The 20,339-nt window shown below is 47.5% G+C and overlaps 1 protein-coding gene across 6 annotated transcripts in view; it reads right to left on the bottom strand.

The window, feature by feature from the left end:
* ACSL4 (acyl-CoA synthetase long chain family member 4) overlaps positions 1-19,251 on the bottom strand; it is a 492,223-nt gene extending 472,972 nt beyond the window's left edge. For 3 of the 6 annotated variants that reach the window (XM_069612619.1, XM_069612621.1, XM_069612620.1), the window contains exon 1: positions 18,921-19,087. The gene's annotated coding sequence lies outside the window, so the exon portion shown is untranslated. Of the gene's footprint in view, positions 1-18,920 lie in introns of all 6 variants that reach the window. The other 3 variants (XM_069612616.1, XM_069612617.1, XM_069612618.1) reach the window with 3 other exon arrangements.
* Between the last annotated feature and the right edge of the window lie 1,088 nt (positions 19,252-20,339).

Genomic DNA, 20,339 nt, shown 5'->3' with positions numbered 1-20,339 from the left:
GAAGACCTGCAAGGAAGGAAGAAAAGAGAAAGGTGAAAACCAAGGACTATTTCAAACTTCTTACCTGCATCCGGAATCTTCTCGCCAGCATCCCTGAAGAAAGACTTCCATTTAAAAGCATTGCGTTGCTCGCTGCAGCGCCACGCTTCACTCACCTGTCCTCGAGACATCTCCCGGCTCCATCGCGGCTGTCAGCATCGGACGCCACATCTCTGCACCTAGGGGAGAGAGGAAGAAACAAAAGGTGAGCAGAAGGAACACAGAAGGAAAGCCTGATTAACAGCCATAATACTTACCCGCTTTTCTTCCACATTTTGGGTCGTCGCCGCCCCGTTGGCAGGTACCGTACCCCGGCCCCTATGGGGAAAGGACAAGAGACATTTCTGGGGAATAAGGACATTTAGAGGGATCACTCTGATCACTACTCACCTCGGCAGTTTAACCCCTCGACGCATCGCCTTCATTCTGCACCTGAAATAAAGGACAGATCACAGGTTAGAAAGACAACATAAAGGGGGCCTCACTTGAACTTTGAACTTTCATACTTACGGTGCATCGCTCAGGAAAGTCAAGTGGATTTTGCCAGCGCCATTCTGAAAACCAGTGAAGTAACTGGACGAACACGCGCCCCTGCACCAGAAGCAGGATGGAGAGTTCATCCTTCCAAACCATAAGGTGAGCTTAAACCGGGGTTTGGAGGAAGTTAGAGAAGAACGAAGGGGGAAGGGGAAAAGTGGGGAGCTAGCACACTATTCTGCAGACTGTTAATCCCCTTTCTCATCTGCAGAAGGATATTCCTACGGGCCAGGCAAGCACGATTTGGAGGTCCTGTCCAATCGGTGTTCCGGGTCCTGCGCATCACGCTAGAAGAGGCCGCAGCAATCCAGACTAGACCAGCGCCCCCGTGGGAACCAGGTGAGCGTTACACCGGAGTGGTCCCCTGGTGCTCTGAAAAGGGAAGGGGGCGATTTAGTGGGAACGAGCAAGAAAAGTGCAAGAGAGCAGTGGTGTGCAGTTGGCAGCCTCAACCCGGTTAACAGCGTTCGCTGGGCCAGGGGTGCTTTCCGATAGGTAGCCGATGTGTGCTGTGGTCCAAGTCTTTGTGTGGATTATTGTGTTGTTGCAGTGTAGTAAAGTTTGTGCGGTTTGTTGTGCTATAGGGTTGTGTTTGGTTAGAGTTTGAGGTGTATGCAGAGGGGTGAAATTGTTAGTGGGTTGGTTATTGGCATCGCTGTCTAGAAGTGATGCGCAAAAATTCCATGTTCTTTCTAGATGTGGTGCATTTCTATCTATGTGGTATTGGCTAATATTCACAATCCTTTTCATATATACGACGTCCACCAATATTCAACAACTGCATCCAAATGTGGCACTGGCCCACCTTCAAAAATACTGTCCATATGTGAAGCAGGCTAGTATTCACAGTTCTATCTAAATCTAGCCTTGATAGTATTCCCAATGCAGTATAGACATGGCACTGGCTAACGACCTATATTCTATCTACATGTGGCACTGGCCGACATTCACAATCCCATCTAGTTGTGACACAGGCTATTGTTCACAGTCTTATTTCAGTGTGTCACATGCTAACATTCGTAATTCTGTCCAAGTGTGGTCCTTGCCATCATTCACAATTCTGTCTGGGTCCAGCGGAGGCTAATGTTCACAATTCCATCTAAATAGGGTACCTTGCTAGCCTTCCTAATTCTAAGAGAGTGGCACATGCTAACATTCACTATTCCATCTGAGTGTGGCACATGCCATCATTCACAATTCCAATTAAGTCTGGCACTTGCTGACATTCATAATCCTATTGTTATGTTGAGGGGTAAGGTGTATTTGGGGTTACCCACATTAGCATTAAAAAGACAAAAGTAAAACAACAAAAAAAAAAACTATTTTGATGAAATCCTAGTATCCCCTAAACTACGCTGCCCGTCTGAAGAGAAACATGATGCTAAAACATTTCTGCCTCTTCACTTGGCCTGCCCACCAGGATGGTCACCCAAAACATCCCACACCTGGCCAGAAGCCATTCGCCATCTCCATTTGGTCACTAGGGACACCCTGTCCTTGGTGGGAGGTGACCCGTTATGCTGCAGCTTACACCACTACCATCCCCCAGCCCCTACCATGCACCTGTACATCCTCATCTACTCACCACCCTTCAACTGGGTGGTCATGTCGATGCTGGCCAGACTTCACCCCACCAATTCCACCCTGCCACCCCCAAAGTCTCAAAATGTACAATTGCCACTTTAGCAACTCTTGGCAAGTAAGAAATTGTGTTCTTTTGTCTAGAACCGAGTAGCATGTGACTTTGTATCCCTGGCAGGTAGCTAGCAACTAGAAATATTTACCCCTTGCCCCTACCAATCATGCCCACGTTCTTTGCACCATCCACAAATGGCATTCCCGTCATCACTGTAGCTCTAACTTGACACCCCACCCCCCCCCTTGCATCCTGCCCAAAGTGTACACTCTTCTATACCACTCCAGACACTTACTTTAGTCTAAGGAGGATAGCTCAGGGGCCATGGATTGGTCTTGGAAGCAAGACCATGAGGAACAACACAGGTTTGATGCCCTGGTCCAAGCTTAGAAACCTTTGGGTACTGAGAGTTATAAATAACCAATTATTATTTGGCTCAATCTCTGTAATAAAACCCCTTTATTATGGACCATTTCTACTCCCACAAGCTGCTCAATTTGACAATCAGCCAAAACCTGGAATGCTCCTGGGCCACAACACAATGCCCTAGACACTTGCCTCTTCTGCTAGGTTCTGGGACTCAGCTGTCAAAACGAGGTGGAGGGGGCGTCACTAATGGTCACATAGTTAATCCTTCAGTCCAACATCCACACTTCTCCTACTCAAACTCACCGCCCTCACACAATCCAGCCCTCCTCACTAACCTACCGATCGACATCGCAGTAACTCTCTAACCCGTCTACTCCTACACTGACCAGGACCCCTTACTCGACTCCCAACTGATGTGGCCCCAGCTTTTATGGGAGACTGCAACCCTGCACTCAAAATAAATAGATCACCTATATACCAATCTGAATGTGATGCTCTCCTCCGAGCACTCAGATTTGCATCTACCTACCCATGTCCGAAGCAGCATTCTCTCAACCTTAACTCCTACATCCTCACTCATTACATCTAACCAAACTATTGACCCCCTCACTCTGAAGACTCGATCCAGCAGGTTTACCCCTTGATCCCCATTCTCTTCTATATCTAAAAAGTCTAAACAGGACTCACTGGCTTTCTACCTAGCTTTGGTCAGATCTACTCCTAAACCTTCCATTAGGGCAGGCCTACTCTGCTGAACAGGCTTTCAATAACCAACTTGATTTTCACCTCTGCCAAGCACCATTAGATCATTTATTCCCACTCCTGGATCAATGCAGAGCGTCACCATATCAAAACGGACCCCCACTTGCATAAATATGGCTCCTGGCACGTTACAACACCCTCTTTGATCTTGCTACCACTGGATACATGTAGTTAACTTACATAATGACACCCTCCCTTTCACCCAGTAAAACCTCTGCTCTACTCCCCATGGCAGGCTGGCCATCCTCTTTTATCTATCGCCTTTTTCTTCTCAGTCACCAACCTTGCCCTAGGTTTCCCCTAAAGATTTCTAAGACCCCGATATCCGAGTGTGCTCTGCCTTCACCCTTACCACCTACCTCTTCACCCCTTCTCACCTCTACTCAGGACTCCCTTGACCGCACCGGCCCAAACATCTCCCAAGGGGACTTCCATTTTCCAGACAGCTTGTGGAATGAGCAGATAAGGTGCCGAGGAAGGGTTGGCTGTCACTTATTGCACTTCTAACTTGCGCCCATTTTCCTTCCCTCTTGAACCTCTCTACTGTGATCTTACCAGCCGGCTTCCAAATAGTCACCATTCTACACATTCTCAAGACGCCATCAGCTGATCAAATAGACCTGTCAACTATGGTCGTCTTTCTCCTGGACAGCCTTCAAAATCTGGTTGATCATTTTTCTGTCTCCTGGAACATGGTGACTTCTACTCCTCTGAAGACACCTGGGTCAAATTGGCCATAGCTAAACACACGCACTATTTCCAGGAAAAGGTTTAACATTCAATAAATGAAGAGTAATCTAAAATTACTTAATTAACAATTCCAGGAAGCAATCCAGACAGCTTAATTCACAATGGCTGTGACATGTTCGGTGGATGGCCCCTTTATGAAACAAGTAAAACTATACATACAACAATGTACATTTCAATCTCAAGTGCAACGTTAAAAATACCATAACAGACCCTACAAACAGCCATACCTTTATCATGAATAATGGTGTCGACAATGATCAGGAGTCCCACAGCATGCTCAACACCATTTTAATGGCTATTTTTAAAGAGACACAATGTCCAGGCAGAGGAACCGGCACTATACTGGATGAATCAGATTAAAAACAAAATGCCAACTAAACCATCATTAATAAAGCAATACAGAAAAGAACCTGTCACACAAATATGACATAAAACGTGAAATTAGTTGGTACAAATACCTAGGTGCAATAACCAAAATGATCTGACAAAAGGGATAAGCACATTTACAAAATAAACAAAAGTTTGAGGAAAGTTCACCTATTCAACACCCTGCCCATCACATCCCACATATTCTAATAGCCAAGCATACAGCGATAAGACTGCCTCAGTGTGTACATTGTACTGTGCTTCAGATCAAAATGATCACCCAATTAATTAAGATTGATGGAAGCATTCTGAAAACATGTCTAATTCACCCCAAATCTGGGATCAATAGCTAGAACGAATGAAGGCACAGGGGGGAAAAAAGACACGTTGCAAGAGCTTAGCCAGCGCCAAAGACATTGCACGATGCTGGATGTTAAAAATCATTGGTCAAAGACATTTTTCTACACTAGGCTGACCATGGCAAGACCAGAACAAAATAAGACGTGGAAATTGAGATAACAAACCCTGAATACTCAGGGCAGTCTAGAGCAGATTAGTAGAGAACCTCCTCCAGAACCAGGCCAGGTAACAGTGTTGAAGTACAACAGCGGAAGGGGTGATTTTTTTGACTCTGGCCTTTGGGGTGCCTCTTCGAAAACAAGGTCTTAGTAACCGAATGTTAAGTTTGGTAGGGTGCACTGGTTCATATTGCCGCGTCTTGCTCTTTGGTTTCATGTCCCCAGATTTAACAGCAAAGTAAGAAGCTCTTTTGTGAGGCACCCAAGGAATTCTATAGAATGATCGAGCCTCAGGTACCAGCACACTTTTTTTAAAAAAATCAAGTCAGCAGTGCTAAACCTCCAAAGCATGAGTCCCGCCCATGGATCTCATCTCTCCAGCTCTGAAATCTCTTATCTGGCTCCCTGTGGCTGCAAGGATCAACTTCAAGACCCTCTGCATTGTCCACAATGCTTTCTGGGGCCTGGAACCGCTCTACCTCCAACTCTCTCTTCCAAAACATCTTCCTTCAAGCTCATGCACCTCCAACTAGGAGGGTCAGATACCTCTCCAAGCAGAGAGTTGGGGGCAAATCCATCTCCTCGGCAAGGGGTCTCCCTCTCGAACAGCCTCCGTGTCTCTCTCAAACTTCAGCAGAACCACCTCCGGTCACCGAAGCAACTCAAGACCTTCCTTTTCGCTTCCGCTTTCCCTCTTCCTCTCCCTCTCCTCTGTTGATGCACCAGACTGCTCCGCACACTGGTCACCTGATCACTCTGAACCCAGGCCCAGGCTCCTGCATGTCCAGTTGCCGACGCACTGCCTACGGGGTCCCCAGCACTTAAGGGTCTGTATCTGCAACCCAACTGTCCCTTTTCGCTGCACTCCCCCTGCCACCCCTCCCTCCCCCCAGCACGCACTTGCACGATCTGAGTGACAAAGCCTAGTAAGATATTCATTTGGTCCCCGCTTCTTTCCCCCTCCTTGTCTTGTCGGACCTAGAAACAGTGATGTACAGGTGCGTTACAAATGCCATATCATAACTGAAAGACCAATACTAATTTGTTTTTTGCTCATGCTAATTTTCAAAAGCATCACCACTGCCTGAAACTTGCAAGACAAATAATATGCTCACACTGAAAAACTCTTTCAATCAGCGTATGCAACACAAAGGCCAACATCGGTTTCATTACAGCCTCCAAATATATGTGGCAAGAGCAGCTTCAAACATCATACCACATTTTGACTGGAAACTGGTGTCCGTGACCCCATTAAAGTCAATCAGGATTGCAAAATGCAGAACTGACAAACGAACACTTTGTAAAAGACAATTTAAACTCTATTGTAAATATTTGTGTTCACGAATCAGGTCCAAGAGAAGTTCCTTTCTACTATTTACCAAACATACAAAAAGGCAAAGGCTGTCAAAACCCAAGGCATAAAATTGCATTCGTGATGATATTTCCAGGAGCGCAGATGGTCATTTTCCAATATTATTTCTCCAAATGTATGGAATGACACTATGGCTGGATGTATAGCAGTGTAAGCCTATAGAAGAATCAGCAACAAAGGAAGGACTAGAGGCATGGGACCTGGACAGGAGCAATCAACGGCTAGCTCCTGTCGAAAGTGTCTCCACTGCTCAATTTAGAACCCAGCCGAGATTACAAAGCCAATCCCTCCTTTAGATAACTAAAAACTGAGTAACTATCATATCAGGGTTTTAAAGCAGGAGGCATCTGGCAAGCAGTGCTATATAAAAACTTGATATTGTAATAATTAGCCTCACTACTGGCATTGAATGGAGTAATCATTTCTTATATTGGAACCTCAGCAAAACGGCTGACGGTTTAGCAACAAGAGCCAGGGCAGCGTCTCTGCGAGCACAACAACAAAAAAGTGAATATGGGGCCGAGGCAAAGTGTCAACGGCTGAACCTTAGAACACTTACATGACCGTGTGTCCTCATTTTGTCTGACAAGAGCACATACTTTGATAACAATGTGCATTATGGCTAAGGATATACAGTGGGCCTGGCATCACGACACAAGACGAGTCGAGCCCAGCCAGCCATATATGGCTTGTGAGAGCAGGGACGATAGTAAATATTTCAACCAAAGTGTTTGTTCCCCCAGCCCCTCAATCCCTCAATTCCTGCAGATAGCTACATATGTTTCTATGGACTTTAAAGGCTTCAATAAGGAAGCCAGTCGTACCAAACATTGCACACTCGGGGGTCTGTTTCACCAAGATTTGCAATGGAGCAAATTAGATCTTTACTGTAGTCTGAGCTTTGCACCTGTAACATATCGGAATCACAAAGACCAACAGACTTCTTTTAGCCCCGCTGGAAAGAGCATGAAGTTTCTCAAGAGACTTCGATTTCATACAATTTACATCTTACAAAAGAGGCATTTCTGACTTACGAGGTGCACGTTCACAATAGGTTACAAATATTAGATATTCTGGATGCTTTTATTAAACATTGAGGTGTAGAGACGTCTATAGTACTAAAGTACCTATGGATGAAATGGGTCTTTGGTGGAGGGCGGGGCTTTTATGGCAGCGGCTGAAAGAACAACCTCTCTGATAACAAGTTAGTGGTAATAGAAGGAACCGTTCGAAGACCACTTTTTTTTATTACAAAAATGTACATAGAGCCCATCTGATGACAAGACCTGACGTTCTTTATTGCGCCCGGCTTTGTACAGATTGTTTTGGAAAGTTGTTTGTCTAGTTACCATCAGTGCCAACGTTTTTGACAGCTTGGTAATTTACCATGTCACACAAAATAAACAATTGCCATTTAAAAACAAGCATTGGCAATGCCAATATTTTTGGCGTTTACCGAGGTAGTTTGCATTTCACACTTATAGGTACCAGGGTGCGAGGAGGGTGCAACGTTTTAAAGGAAGATGCGATAAGGGGGCAGATATGCAAGAGAATGAGCGGGTTGAACAATAGAGCAATGGCCTAAAATAATATGGGCATTTAACCATGTGCCAATTCCCAACATGGGGATTTCTTTTTCATACATTTTACCTGCCTGTGGTTATTATAAAACAATATCGGTATATTTAACGTACAATGCACAGCTACCCACAAGCATTTCGAACATTTTAGATTGCGAGCCAATCCACGCTCTGTTGAACAAGCATTATGTGGAACAGTAACTTAGTGCATGGGGTGCAGTTAACTGTCTTGGGGCACGGTGTTACATGAGATTATTTAAGGCACCGAAAACTTGCATCACTTACAATCATCCGCTGCAAAAGCAGCTGCGCTTACTCCCCTCACCCCCCCCCGTTAGCCCCCCCTTTTGTCACAGCCCACATCACTGGTGGCCAGAAGACCACACAGTCGTACGTATTTTGATGGGCCCCGTTTCTCTTCAACACCCAACTGAGGTACATTTCCATTCGAGTCGCAGGCTATGGGCGAGTGGATGCGAGTTCAGGGGGAGACATTTCGTCCAGCGCAAATAATGCCACACTTCGGTGCCCTTTAGCCCACAACTCTGGAACAGGGCACCCAATACATGAGATCAATCGCCGAATAGGCAAAACAACAAACAAAAAAGAAACAGTCAATGCCTCAAAAACACTAGAAGCGACTATCCTCAGACGTCATACAGGGATCTGCCATGAATTATTCACATCTCCATGGAAACCAAGAGGGAAAAGTTAAACTGACTACTGAACTAAGACAGCACCCTCCCCAGACTGGAAAAGGACGAACTCTCGGAAATCTGACGCTTCATTACTGAACGGCCGAGTCCGACGCAGTTATAACGAGTCGTGGGGGAGACTGGGCATGCAGAGGAGATCCACTCGGGCTCCTGATTGTGGGGTTCGGGCGAGGAGAAAAACGCTTCACAGTGGAGGCGGCATTGAGCAACAGTGCCAGGCTGGCATAATGAGCAGTCATTTCACAGCGAGGGCTGGGTGAACGATCAGGACCAGAGTGGGAGGAGAAACACGGGAAGGCCGGGCAAAGTGTGGCGAGGTTCAGAAGCTGCCGACGGGAAACAAGAGAACACGCCCTGTGCAACGAAAATGGGAGCTGCAGGTAATCGTTGAAAGGTGTCCTAGCATCGCGAGAGCTCTCGCGAGACTTCGCAACGCGACGAAGCCCGCCCCCGCGGCTTCACGCGAGACAGACGAGTGGAGAGAGCGACGCGAGAAGGTGCGTCCCGCCAGCTCCTCCATAAACGGGGCTTGCAGTGCTTACACTGCACACGGACTTCAGGGAATCTTACCCGGAGCCCCATTAGGCACGTTGGCCTTTATAGTTGAGGCACGCATGTTGTGTGCATAGATGCATGAAACTAAGAAAGAATAAACACGCCGTTAAAGACTTCTCGACTCCTGTCTTTACTGTAAGCAATATACAACATAAATTGGCGACGAGGATCATCACCAGAACCCACAGAGAATCATGCAAGGCGCAACGCCACCGCCACCCTTTCTGCAAACTCCAGGTAGGCCTGCCATCCCATGGCCACAATGGCAGCCCCTGTTCACTACATATGTGGAAGCTCTAGGAGGAGCAGGGTTCTCAGCGGCAAGGCGCAGGGCCATGCTACTCAATGCCCTGGGAGTTGAAGGTCAAAGAGTGTTCGAGAGTCTCACCCCCATACCGGTGGCGGGCGATAATGATGATGTTTTAAGGAGGCGGTCAGGAGAATCATAAAAAGATTTGCCAGCAAGGAGAACACAGTGCTCCATAGGATAAGGTTTTACACCCGAAAGCAAGAGATGTCTGAACCAGTGGACGATTATGTTACAAAACTGAGGGAACTAGCGGCGCTGTGCAGTTTTGGCAACAATGCAGAGAGTCTCATATGTGACATGTTGGTGGTGCACACTAACAGTCGCAAAGTCCAGGATAAATTCATTGTGGAAAAGGAACTGCAATTGAAAAGAGCAGTAGAGATCGCCAGGGCAGTTGAGGAAACGGCTGGAAGACGAAAGGAGCTTACAGGAGCACAGGGTCCCGCAGAGATACAAACCGTGAGATTCCATACAAAAAAAAGAAAGGCCAACAATGGACATGAGAGAAGGAAGAGGGAACAGGAGAGAACCCCTCAAGTGCCACAGGTGCACCAGCACGAAGCATCTAGCGTTCGACAGGGAGTGCCCAGCCAGAGACAAAGAGTGCTCCATCTGCAAACGAATTGGCCATTTCTCTATAGTGTGTCGGTGGAGAAACAAGAAGGTCTCCAGTCTCGACGCAGATCGCAATGCGGAGAAAGAATCTTCCTCAGAAGATGAAGGAAGGCCCACCGTCATCATGGTGAACAGCACTAGAGCAAGAAGAGAGAAGCCCCACTGCACGATCAAAATCGATGGCAGGGAAACGAGGGTCATGGCAGACTCAGGTTCTGATCTAACGATCATACCCCTTCGGACCTACAAGGAAATGGTGGGTAAGGAGAAGGTGCAAGTACTAACCACGAGGCACAAACCCACTGTGTTCGGAGGGGCGTCAGTCGAGCTGCTGGGATATATCAAGGGCAAAGTAGAATTTAAAGGAAGGGAAACCACAACCAGAGTGTACTTCAGTCACGAAGGTCCAGCAGTGTTGGGTTGGGATGACCAGGACAAGCTAAAAATCAGACTGGATCCCAGCACAGAAGATCAGGTTTTATCGGTCAGGGTGACGAGTGGACATGTTGTCAAAAGTGATTACCCGACACTTTTCTCGGAGGAGCCGGGGCACATCAAAGGTTTTCTACACAGAATTGTGCTCAAAAGAAACGCTGTCCCAGTAAAGCACCGTGTGAGGCCGGTACCAGCCACAGCAAGGGACACCTTTAAGAACCAGTTAGAAAAGATGAAAATGGAAGGGGTCATTGAAGAAATTGAAGCATCCGAATGGCTGAGCCCGGTCGTGCTGATAAAGAAGCCCCAGTCACAGGAACTAAGGGTGTGCATAGACCTGCGCAGTTTGAACCTGGAAGTGGTCACTGATAATTATCCCCTTCCAAGCATCAACGAACTCATTCTCCTAATGAAAGAAGCAAAATTATTTTCAAAATTGGACATGAGAAATGCATACCACCAAATTCAACTGCACGAAGAGTCGAAACCCCTCACAGCATTCATCACCCCCTTTGGGACATACCAATTCACCAAAATGCCATTTGGACTGTCATCAGCAGCATCGGCTTTCCAACGAATGATGGATGTCCTGCTACGAAGGTTCAAAATGTGGTATACTTCCAGGATGACATCCTAGTGTATGCAGCGGATGAGCAGGCGCACGATGCCACGCTGAGGACAGTTCTAAACAAGTTACAAGAAGCAGGGGTGCGACTACGGCATGAGAAGTGTCTATTCAAGGTGAAGGAAGTAGAATACTTGGGATATAAAATTTCAGAAAAAGGTATCCGTCCCAAACAGAATCTCATGCAAGCCATTGTCAAAGCGCCGGAACCCACCAGTAAAGAGGAAGTGAGGTCATTTCTTGGATTAGCCGAGTATTATGCTAAGTTCATACCCAAATTCTCGGAGACCACGGCACCTCTCCGCGAATTACTCAGAAAGGGATCGGAGTTTACATGGCAAGAACCCCAGAAGACCGCGGTGGAGAAGATAAAGCAACATATCATTGATGCACCCTGCCTCCAGCCATTCAATCCGTTGTGGGAAACAGTTGTCACCACAGATGCCAGTGCATATGGATTAGGAGCGGTCTTAACACAAAAGAAAGGTGACACGGAACATGTGGTGGCATTTGCCTCGAAGGCCTTATCAGAGGCAGAACAGAACTATTCCACCATAGAAAAAGAAATGTTGGCCTGTGCATGGGCGGTGGAACATTTCCGGACATACGTTTAGGGCACGAAATTCAAGCTGCTGACTGATCACAAGCCCCTCATTCATATGCTTAGCCCGGGAGGCACTAAAGTATCCACACCCAGACTAGCACGCATCGCGGCCAAGCTGCAGGAGTACACGTTTGAGGTCCAGCACATCTCAGGTTGGAAAAATTCGCAAGCTGACTGCATGTCGAGACTACCAGAGTGCAAAGAAAGAGCCACCACATTCTTGAAAGGAGAATGCATAGTTGCATCCATCACAGACTTGAGGGCACCTGGTTACCTAGAACTCAGTGAGAGACATTGGGAGGAAGAAGATGGAAAAGACCCCACCATGGCCATGATTCGCAAATGGATAAAAGAAGGCTGGCCAAGTGAAAAAACGCTGCCCGAGGGCATGAGGCCCTATTGGAAAGTGTCGGATGAGCTGTCTGAAACGGAAGGGATAATCATGAAAACCGATCAGATTACCCCCCCCGCAGGAATGAGAAGAACCATCCTCTGTAGAGCCCACGCGGGCCATTTGGGAAACACAATGACGCGCCGCAGGGTGAGAGGCGCCCACTGGTGGCCATCCATGGACCAGGAAATACGGTCCATGATAGAGCGTTGCCATGAATGTCTAAATAGTGACAAGAGACTTAAGGTCCGCCAAGCACCCCTGATACCCACAGAAATACCAGAAGCGGTGTGGTCCAAAGTGGGCATCGACTTCATAGGGCCGTTGGAAGCCATGGCACCTGAACATCGATACGGAATAGTAATGGTGGACTACCTATCCAAGTGGGTGGAGGCGGAGTTTGTCCCGAACATAACTACCCAAACAGTCATAGAAGAAATTTTTCAGAGGGAAGGTCTCCCCAGAGAAGTAGTCACCGACAACGGGGTGCAACTGGTTTCTAAGGACATGGAGGAATTCTTGAAAAGAAACCACATCAAACAAAAGAAAGCGGCCCTATATCACCCCCAGGCCAATGGGCTCGTGGAGAGGGCAAACCGATTCATAAAGGGCGCAATTCAACTGGCAACCGCTTCGGGTAAGGACCCTCTCAAAATCACCAAGGAGGCCATAGCGGCTCACAGACTCACTCCAAATGGAATCACCCAAATATCTCCGTTCAAAATGTTGCGAGGGAGGAGTGCGGCATCCACGCTGATTCCACCATGGTTGTCAAAGGTACGAGAGGACGAAGCAGTCGACATGTCAGAATTGAAAGCAGTAAAACACGCATGAAGTCATGGAGTGATCAGAGAAGAAGGACAAAGCAAGTATCCGACATAGGGAAAGGAGATTTGGTTAAAATCAAACTACCCCAGAAAGATCAGGTCACAGGGTCTCGCTATAGCCGACCCATCGAAGTGATTCACAGGGGAACAAATCACGTCCGCACAGAAGATGGACGTGCATGGAACATTGAAAGAGTTGCACTGTACCAGAAGACTCGGGAAAAAGCGAGTACACAGGAGAGATCTCGAATGGAAACAGAAAGGCACTGCGAAAGAGCTGAAGACCAAGAACTTGTAGGAGACGACAGAGAAAGGATGGAAATCGAAGTTGAACCGGAAGCATTGAGAGCAGATACCGAACCAGTGCAACAGGAAGAGTGTCAAGGAACAGGCGATCGGCCCAGAAGGGAACACAGAAGGCCGGTGAGATATAATGACTATGTTTTACAGTGATTTTGCTGTTGGTTGAAAAAGGGAGATGTGTAGAAGCATCGCGAGAGCTCCCGAGAGACTTCGCAACGCGACGAAGCCCGGCTTCGCGCGAGACAGACGAGTGGAGAGAGAGCGACGCGAGAAGGTGCGTCCCGCCAGCTCCTCCATAAACGGGGCTTGCAGTGCTTACACTGCACACGGACTTCAGGGAATCTTACCCGGAGCCCCATTAGGCACGTTGGCCTTTATAGTTGAGGCACGCATGTTGCGTGCATAGATGCATGAAACTAAGAAAGAATAAACACGCCGTTAAAGACTTCTCGACTCCTGTCTTTACTGTAAGCAATATACAACACATCATTGCAGGGGCTTTGGGGGCAAAGACAAGTGGGGAAGGTACCTTTTGAAATTGCAAATCTGCAGCATCAATAGTTCACGCGGGTCTAACATTTACACTTTCAAGCACACAAATTCGACAGCCGAATACTACAAGAGCAAAAAGAGGGAGGTACTACTAGTACCATGTGAGATGCTGCAGGGTACAGACCAGGGCTTTAATTGGGCAGGGCTAAGCCCTGGCACGCTCAGAAATATGGTTCTGAGGCAGGGTCCCCCAATATTCTCTGCCACTAAAGGACAAGGCTTTTTTTATATAAAACCCAAAAGCTCTAGCTCATGTGCTAGAGCTTCAGGAACAAAATGCCTTCTCTATAATAATGTTGGTGCTGGCACCTGCGAGCAGTGCTGGAAATTGAAAATTTATTGGGGGGAACCGTCAGTTCTTATGAGAGCAGGGCCCCCAGCCAGCTTGCACAACACACTATATAGAACTCATCCCTAGCGTCCTATAATGTCCAAAATGTTAAATGCCAACAGGTTTGAGGATTATGAAAACCTTTTAAGTGACTAATGGACTCTTCCGTTTAGACTGGTCACAATAATCACCCTACTAAAAAGAAATGACAAATACCAGTTTGAACAGCATGCAAAGCTTGGGTACTTTCTGTAGGCAGGCTACAGTACTGTGTGTTCTGAACGCTCATTGAGGAATGGGTTGGGAAGCGGGAGCAGAATGCGCTGCTTTCAGAAGACTCGGCACAAACGCGGAGTCTTCTGAAAGCAGGCTGCTTGATGAGGCACAGGATCAGAGTTGTTTGCGAGTCCCCCTGATTGTGGAGGAGAGGGATCTGGCAAGACAATTTTTTGCTGGAGCGCTGCTCTGTCTTGTTCCCGCCCATTTCCTGTGAGGCATCCCTTTAATCAAGAGATGCCCATGGGCCGGTGCTACCATTATAGAAGAAAAAGGTGAGGCCGCTGGAAACCAAGGCCTTTTCACCTAAAACCTGAAGCTCCAGTGAGGGAGGTTCATTGAAAAAAAAGCCTTCCTTTTCTTCTATAATGGTGCTGCTGCCCCCCACCAGGCATCCCTTTATATAACAGATGCAGACATCGGCACCCTCGCCCCCAATGGGCAGATTGCAACAAAGGGATGCCTGGCCGAGGTGCCTATTGCCCATTAAGCTAGGCCTTGTCAAGGGGGACGTAGCTGTTCTGGGTCACCAATGGTCAAGTGATAAATATATGTTTCTAAACAAATCACCCCCCACACCTCTAATACACCAGAAGGGATCCAAACGGATTGAAAACAAGCAAATGATAAACATTGTGCAATTTGGTAATGTGGACGGAATGGCAGGCTTATCGGTTACAAACTACTATTACCCAATGATAAAAAAAGGGACTGTCCAGTCAAGGTTGTATACGCATACATATATCATCACCGACAGTTGATGATACAACCCACCCTGTAAAGGAATTCAGAGGTCAGAGTTTCAAGAAGGAAAAGGAATGCACTGTGGATACTGACAGGAGGGTAGGTAGTTGGTAAAGTAATAATTCCATCTCAATAGTAAAGGATACTTGGTTTCAACACAAAGGGAGCAATGGGTCGTAAAATGTCACTAGGGGCCTTTTGAGAAGGACCAAGGGCATAGCACCACAATGTACCATGTGCTTGTAGAAGTTATTGGTGCTCGACAAATTGGAGCCAGTTTCAGGGCTCTTTGCAGCTCCTGAGTTCAAGACGGGAGGTGTTGCGGTTAACAGACAGCAGGCAGTTTGGCAATCAAGGCTGGACAGACAGTTGCAGGCTGATCTACACTGAAGCTCCGGGTCAGGCATTAGTGTCCCAGTACTAGCTGGCGGGTCTGAAGTAGTAGTCTAGGTGTCTTGGACGATGTTAGCGACTGCAGCATAACAGTCAGCGGTGCAGTCAGTTGCAGCTCAAAAGTGTCCTTTAATGCAGATGTCGGTAGATTCACTCCTCCTAGCTTCTTCACTGGGCTTGTGTCGTCCTTTAAGGCAGACGGCCCAAAGCCGAGGAGAGTGTTGCAGGCAGCTGCCTGGTCCTTGGTTAGTTCAGAGAGACTGGCACTTCTGCAGCAAGCTTCCTAGGTGAGAGCATAACAGGGCATGATGTGTGCTGGCTGGCTACCAGAGCTGCTGGAGGGTCCCGAATCTTGCTTCCCTGTTGGATGTCCTGGCCTTCCTTCACTGGGGGAAGATGTAAGGCAGACTGTACCTTCAGCCAGGTCCCAATGCTAAGTTCTTCTTGCAAAGTATCCAGATCTTCCAAAAGAGGGGCTTGGGCCACTTTTAAAGCCAAATGGACCCCAGTAATTGCTGTAGGCCAAGCCTACCTTGATGAACCAATCATGGGTCCCCACCAACAATCTGCTGTTTGTGTGAGGTCATAACCAGAGTGCTTTCCAACAGAAAAGGTAAAGGGGCAAACACATGTAATACTAAGTCCCACCCATCTTCCTGTCTGTTGTGGATCAAAGGGTCCCCTCTGGTTAATTGAGCCATCTGTGGTTCCCAATGAAAGTGGCAGATCTCCCTTGAAGCCGCAGCGAGACCAGACTTTTGGTTGCTGCCAAACCACCTACTCGTACCTTCTGAATGGGGTCCACCTGCAGGGATAACTACTGTAAATACATAGTCCCAGACTTAACAGGTCATTGCCCTTGATACTGAGAGAGGCAGGAGCTGGCTTCGAGTTGACAGTGCATATCAGAGGTTGTTGGGGTTTGCCTGCCCTCTGTTAGTCCTGTAAGGAGGCCTCCTGCGTTTGCCAGGATCTTTCAGTACAAGTGAAAATTCAAATCAAGTGATATCGAAAAAAAAAAACTATCAGACAGGGAATCCACTCCAAATTCTGGCCGCTCCCCTACAGCATAGTTACATGTCAGTATTATCAAAAAATTGAAAACCAGGCCCCAAGCCCAGCCAGTGGCAGCCACTTTCATCAAGGAACACATGCCTGGCAAACCACTGTAGATACATACCTTAAGTGTCACAACAGCCATCCTAAAAGTCAAACACGTAATATCTGAAAATTAAAATATGTAGCATTCTGCTAATTGCTTAAGATAACTAACACCCAGCTGTCCCAGCACAGCAAGGAAAATCGCTTTTGTAAGTAGTCCCGATTCCATCTAACAGGCGTATGGGAAATAAACTTTGAGTAAAGGAAATTCTGATGTGCTTAAGATTACAGTGGTCAGCCATCAAACGCTAATAAAATGTGCTGGAAATAGACTTAGACAGGAATGATCAACTAAATAGACAATAAGTGGGGGATTTCAACTGTACCAATTTCCCTCTAAAGTTCACTGCTCTCCCATATAACATTTATATTGCACTCCTTGCCACATTAGTTAGTTCTCAGCTACACACTGATGGTTCACAGGTACGAGTGACCCTAGAACCAGATGAAAACTACCCTCATACTACTGCAGAAAATCCAAGATTGGACAATAATCTTTTCTCGGGGTGTTAAACCAGAGATTTTCCCCGTCACCCTGTGAAAGCATGGTCATCGCCTATGGGGATTTACTGTATCAATATGCCGCTGCAAACCTAAATAAAGGCGTGGACGCAAACAAAAAAAGGTCACGTCAGCTACACAAAAAACACAAAATAGAATTCCTCGGAGTGCACACCCCACCCCCACAACTGGGCGACTGTACAGCCTTCACTCAAGGCTGAACAAAATAGAACCACAACCGAGTAAAAACGAGGGGTGAGATTTGTTATGGAACTCAAAGGGTCATACACACCAAAGTTTGAAAACCCTCAAGTGGTGTCCAGTTACAAAAATAATTATCCTAGAGAACCTTTTAATGTTCCCAAACTTCGACCACGAACAAAAAGAAACCAAGAACGGCCATCGTCATAGGTCTATTACACAACTGTATCCATATTGAATCAAGATGGAGAGCCCTTCTCCTTCCCTATGTGTACATTTCTCACCCTCTTCTATTCCTTCTCCCTACCTCCTCTGCATCCTCTCACACTTCGACTCTCTCCGTTCCACCCACCCACTATCTCTTCTCTCCCCTTGACCCCTCCCTTCTCTTCTTCGCCTTCCATAATGTAAATAGTTTTTTGTACTGCTTTCTAGTTTAATTCAATTGTTATGTAATGCTTGCTGTATATTGTTGGTTCCTCTTGTAAAGCGTTTTGGATTAAGACACTATATAAAATCAATAAAATAGAAATACCAAAAACCTGGAACAATCCCCCCCCCTTAAAGGCGAACCATCAAGAACTATAAGAGATATGTGAACATTTTTCAAACCGAAGAAACATGCACACACATTAGCCACCTAGTTTTCTCCGAAAAACATCCGCGCGATTTGCCCAACTGTACATGTTGCGATGCCTTTACCTGGAACCACTGGACTAGAGAGTGAAGACGTCAAACTGACACCCCGAGTAGAGGAGTAATTACACGGTCACTCACTCACAGGGGGGGGGTGTGCACTGTCACGCGTGCAGAGGCCACACCTGACTCACTTCCCCATCGGCTTCTCCTATTACAAATTCGACTCCTTGCACATCCATCCAACCCCGCGCCGCACAAGCGCTCGCCGCCCTCTTCGGAGCAAAAACAGCGGGCAGCGGCAGGAGCCAGAAGGAAATAAGAGTTCCAGAGCCAGGGCGTTCACTCGTGATGCACCTGCTAAGAGCCGGAGAGTCGCACCGGCCAGGCATATATCAGAAGGGACTGAGGCGTGCAGGCAGCGAGGGGTGGTGGCACACTGAACCTGGCAACACGCAGTGCGCGGCACAAGAACCTACACCGGTCCGATAGCACACAGAGTGGAGCGCTCGCTTCGACATTCATGCAGTGCCTGTGCTGACGCAGGTTCGGGATATGCGGCGCCAAGAAAGCCAACGGTCCTGTCCCGCAGATCAGCGAAGAGCAGCAACCCACGATACACACCCACTAGAAATATACCGACCGCACGACGCCCCGCCAATAAAGAGCGAGTGCCCAGCCTCTGAACGCACAGACCGCCTATTGGACCCTACCAGGCTCCCGCCAGCTCGCCCTCAAGCTGGGACCCGTCCGGCCGTGCCTCGCTCCCGAGCGCCCGTTGACAGGCGGCGTTCGCCCCCACAGCTCTGCCTTACCTGAGGAGCGGCAACTGCCAGCACGCGCGCTCCCTGTTCTCCTCGCGGCGGGTCGGGTGAATGACCGATAGAAACCCGTGTCCTACTGGGAGACGGAAACCCGCCCGGCACGTCATCTGATTCGATGCTCGGCCAACCAATGGCCGCGACGGGAGGTGTGCCGGAAGCCAAGCCCCTTCCCCTTTGTGACAGCGCGTCATTGGTGACGCCACGCTCCGCGCAGGCAGCCCAGCTGTTCAGCGCGACATGGCGTGTGCTGCGGTCTGCTTTCAGGCAGACCGAGCCCGCAGACAGGCTCACAAGATATGGGTTGCCAGTGAGCAGGCTCAGGGCCGCCCCTAGGATGTGTGGGGACCCTTCATGTGCATCTGATGACATCACAAACACGACAACCAGGTGTGAAATCCTAGTAGCCCAACACTTAGCAAGCAAACTTGTTTTTAATGCTGGCCTCAAAAACGTACACCTTTAAAAAAAAAAGTGGGCGAATGCCGTCCACCTACATGTATCGGCTTGTGCCCTGAAAATCAGTACAGGGCCAGAACCAGAGACAATATCCCCTCCAGTCTCCAGGATGACAACCTCTCTTGTCACATCCTTGGTAAATATCCATTGCTCACTTGCATGCTTCATATACAATGTTAGGAAAATGTTACATTATGCTTGTTATGTTGTGCATGAAGCTCCGCCTGGAGCGCCGCACTTTGTTCAGGCGTGCATTGGAATCAAATGAAGTAATAAGACAATGAAGCGCAGAGACAAACGGCACATCTGAACTCTAATTTATTTTCTCTCGAACTGACTACAGGCAGCTACAATTCGTTTTTTAATTTTTTGGAATGCCTGTTCGCATGCATCGGACCATTGAAATTCGTGGTGCTTCCCTGTGAGTAGCCGGAGAGGTGTGCTCACCGACGCAAAGTCCTGTATGTACCTTGTACAGTAGCTCACCATGCCGAGGAATGAGCTAATTGCGGATACTGACGTGGGCGTAGGCGTCGTTTCAACTAGCGCTTGAACTTTCTCAGGATCGGGTTTTAGACACTCGCTCGAGAAAATGTGTCCAAAGAATTTCAGGGTGGACTTGCTGATTTTGCATTTTTCGGGGTTGAGGGTTAGCTCTGCGTTTTCTAGAGCCATGCATACTTGCCATGGCATCATGGCTATCTTGAGTGGTGCCAAATATTAAGATGTCGTTGGAGTAGTTTAGGCAGTTCAGGATGTGTTTGATGATTTGGTGTATTTCGTTCTGAAAGATTTCGGCTGCTGAGGATACCCCAAAGCTGAGTCTTATATATCTGAATAGGCCTAGATGTGTTGAAAAAGTAGTAATGTATCTCGAATCGGGATGCAACTCCAGCTGATGATAACCTTTTTTTAGGTCCAATTTCAAAAACACTTTAGACCCATGTAGTAAGT

Source organism: Ambystoma mexicanum, chromosome 5p, assembly GCF_040938575.1.
Source record: "Ambystoma mexicanum isolate Mex_15411 chromosome 5p, UKY_AmexF1_1, whole genome shotgun sequence".
NCBI lineage: Eukaryota > Metazoa > Chordata > Amphibia > Caudata > Ambystomatidae > Ambystoma > Ambystoma mexicanum.
Note: the sequence above shows the minus strand (reverse complement) of the source record. Positions and strands in the feature narration are given on the sequence as shown.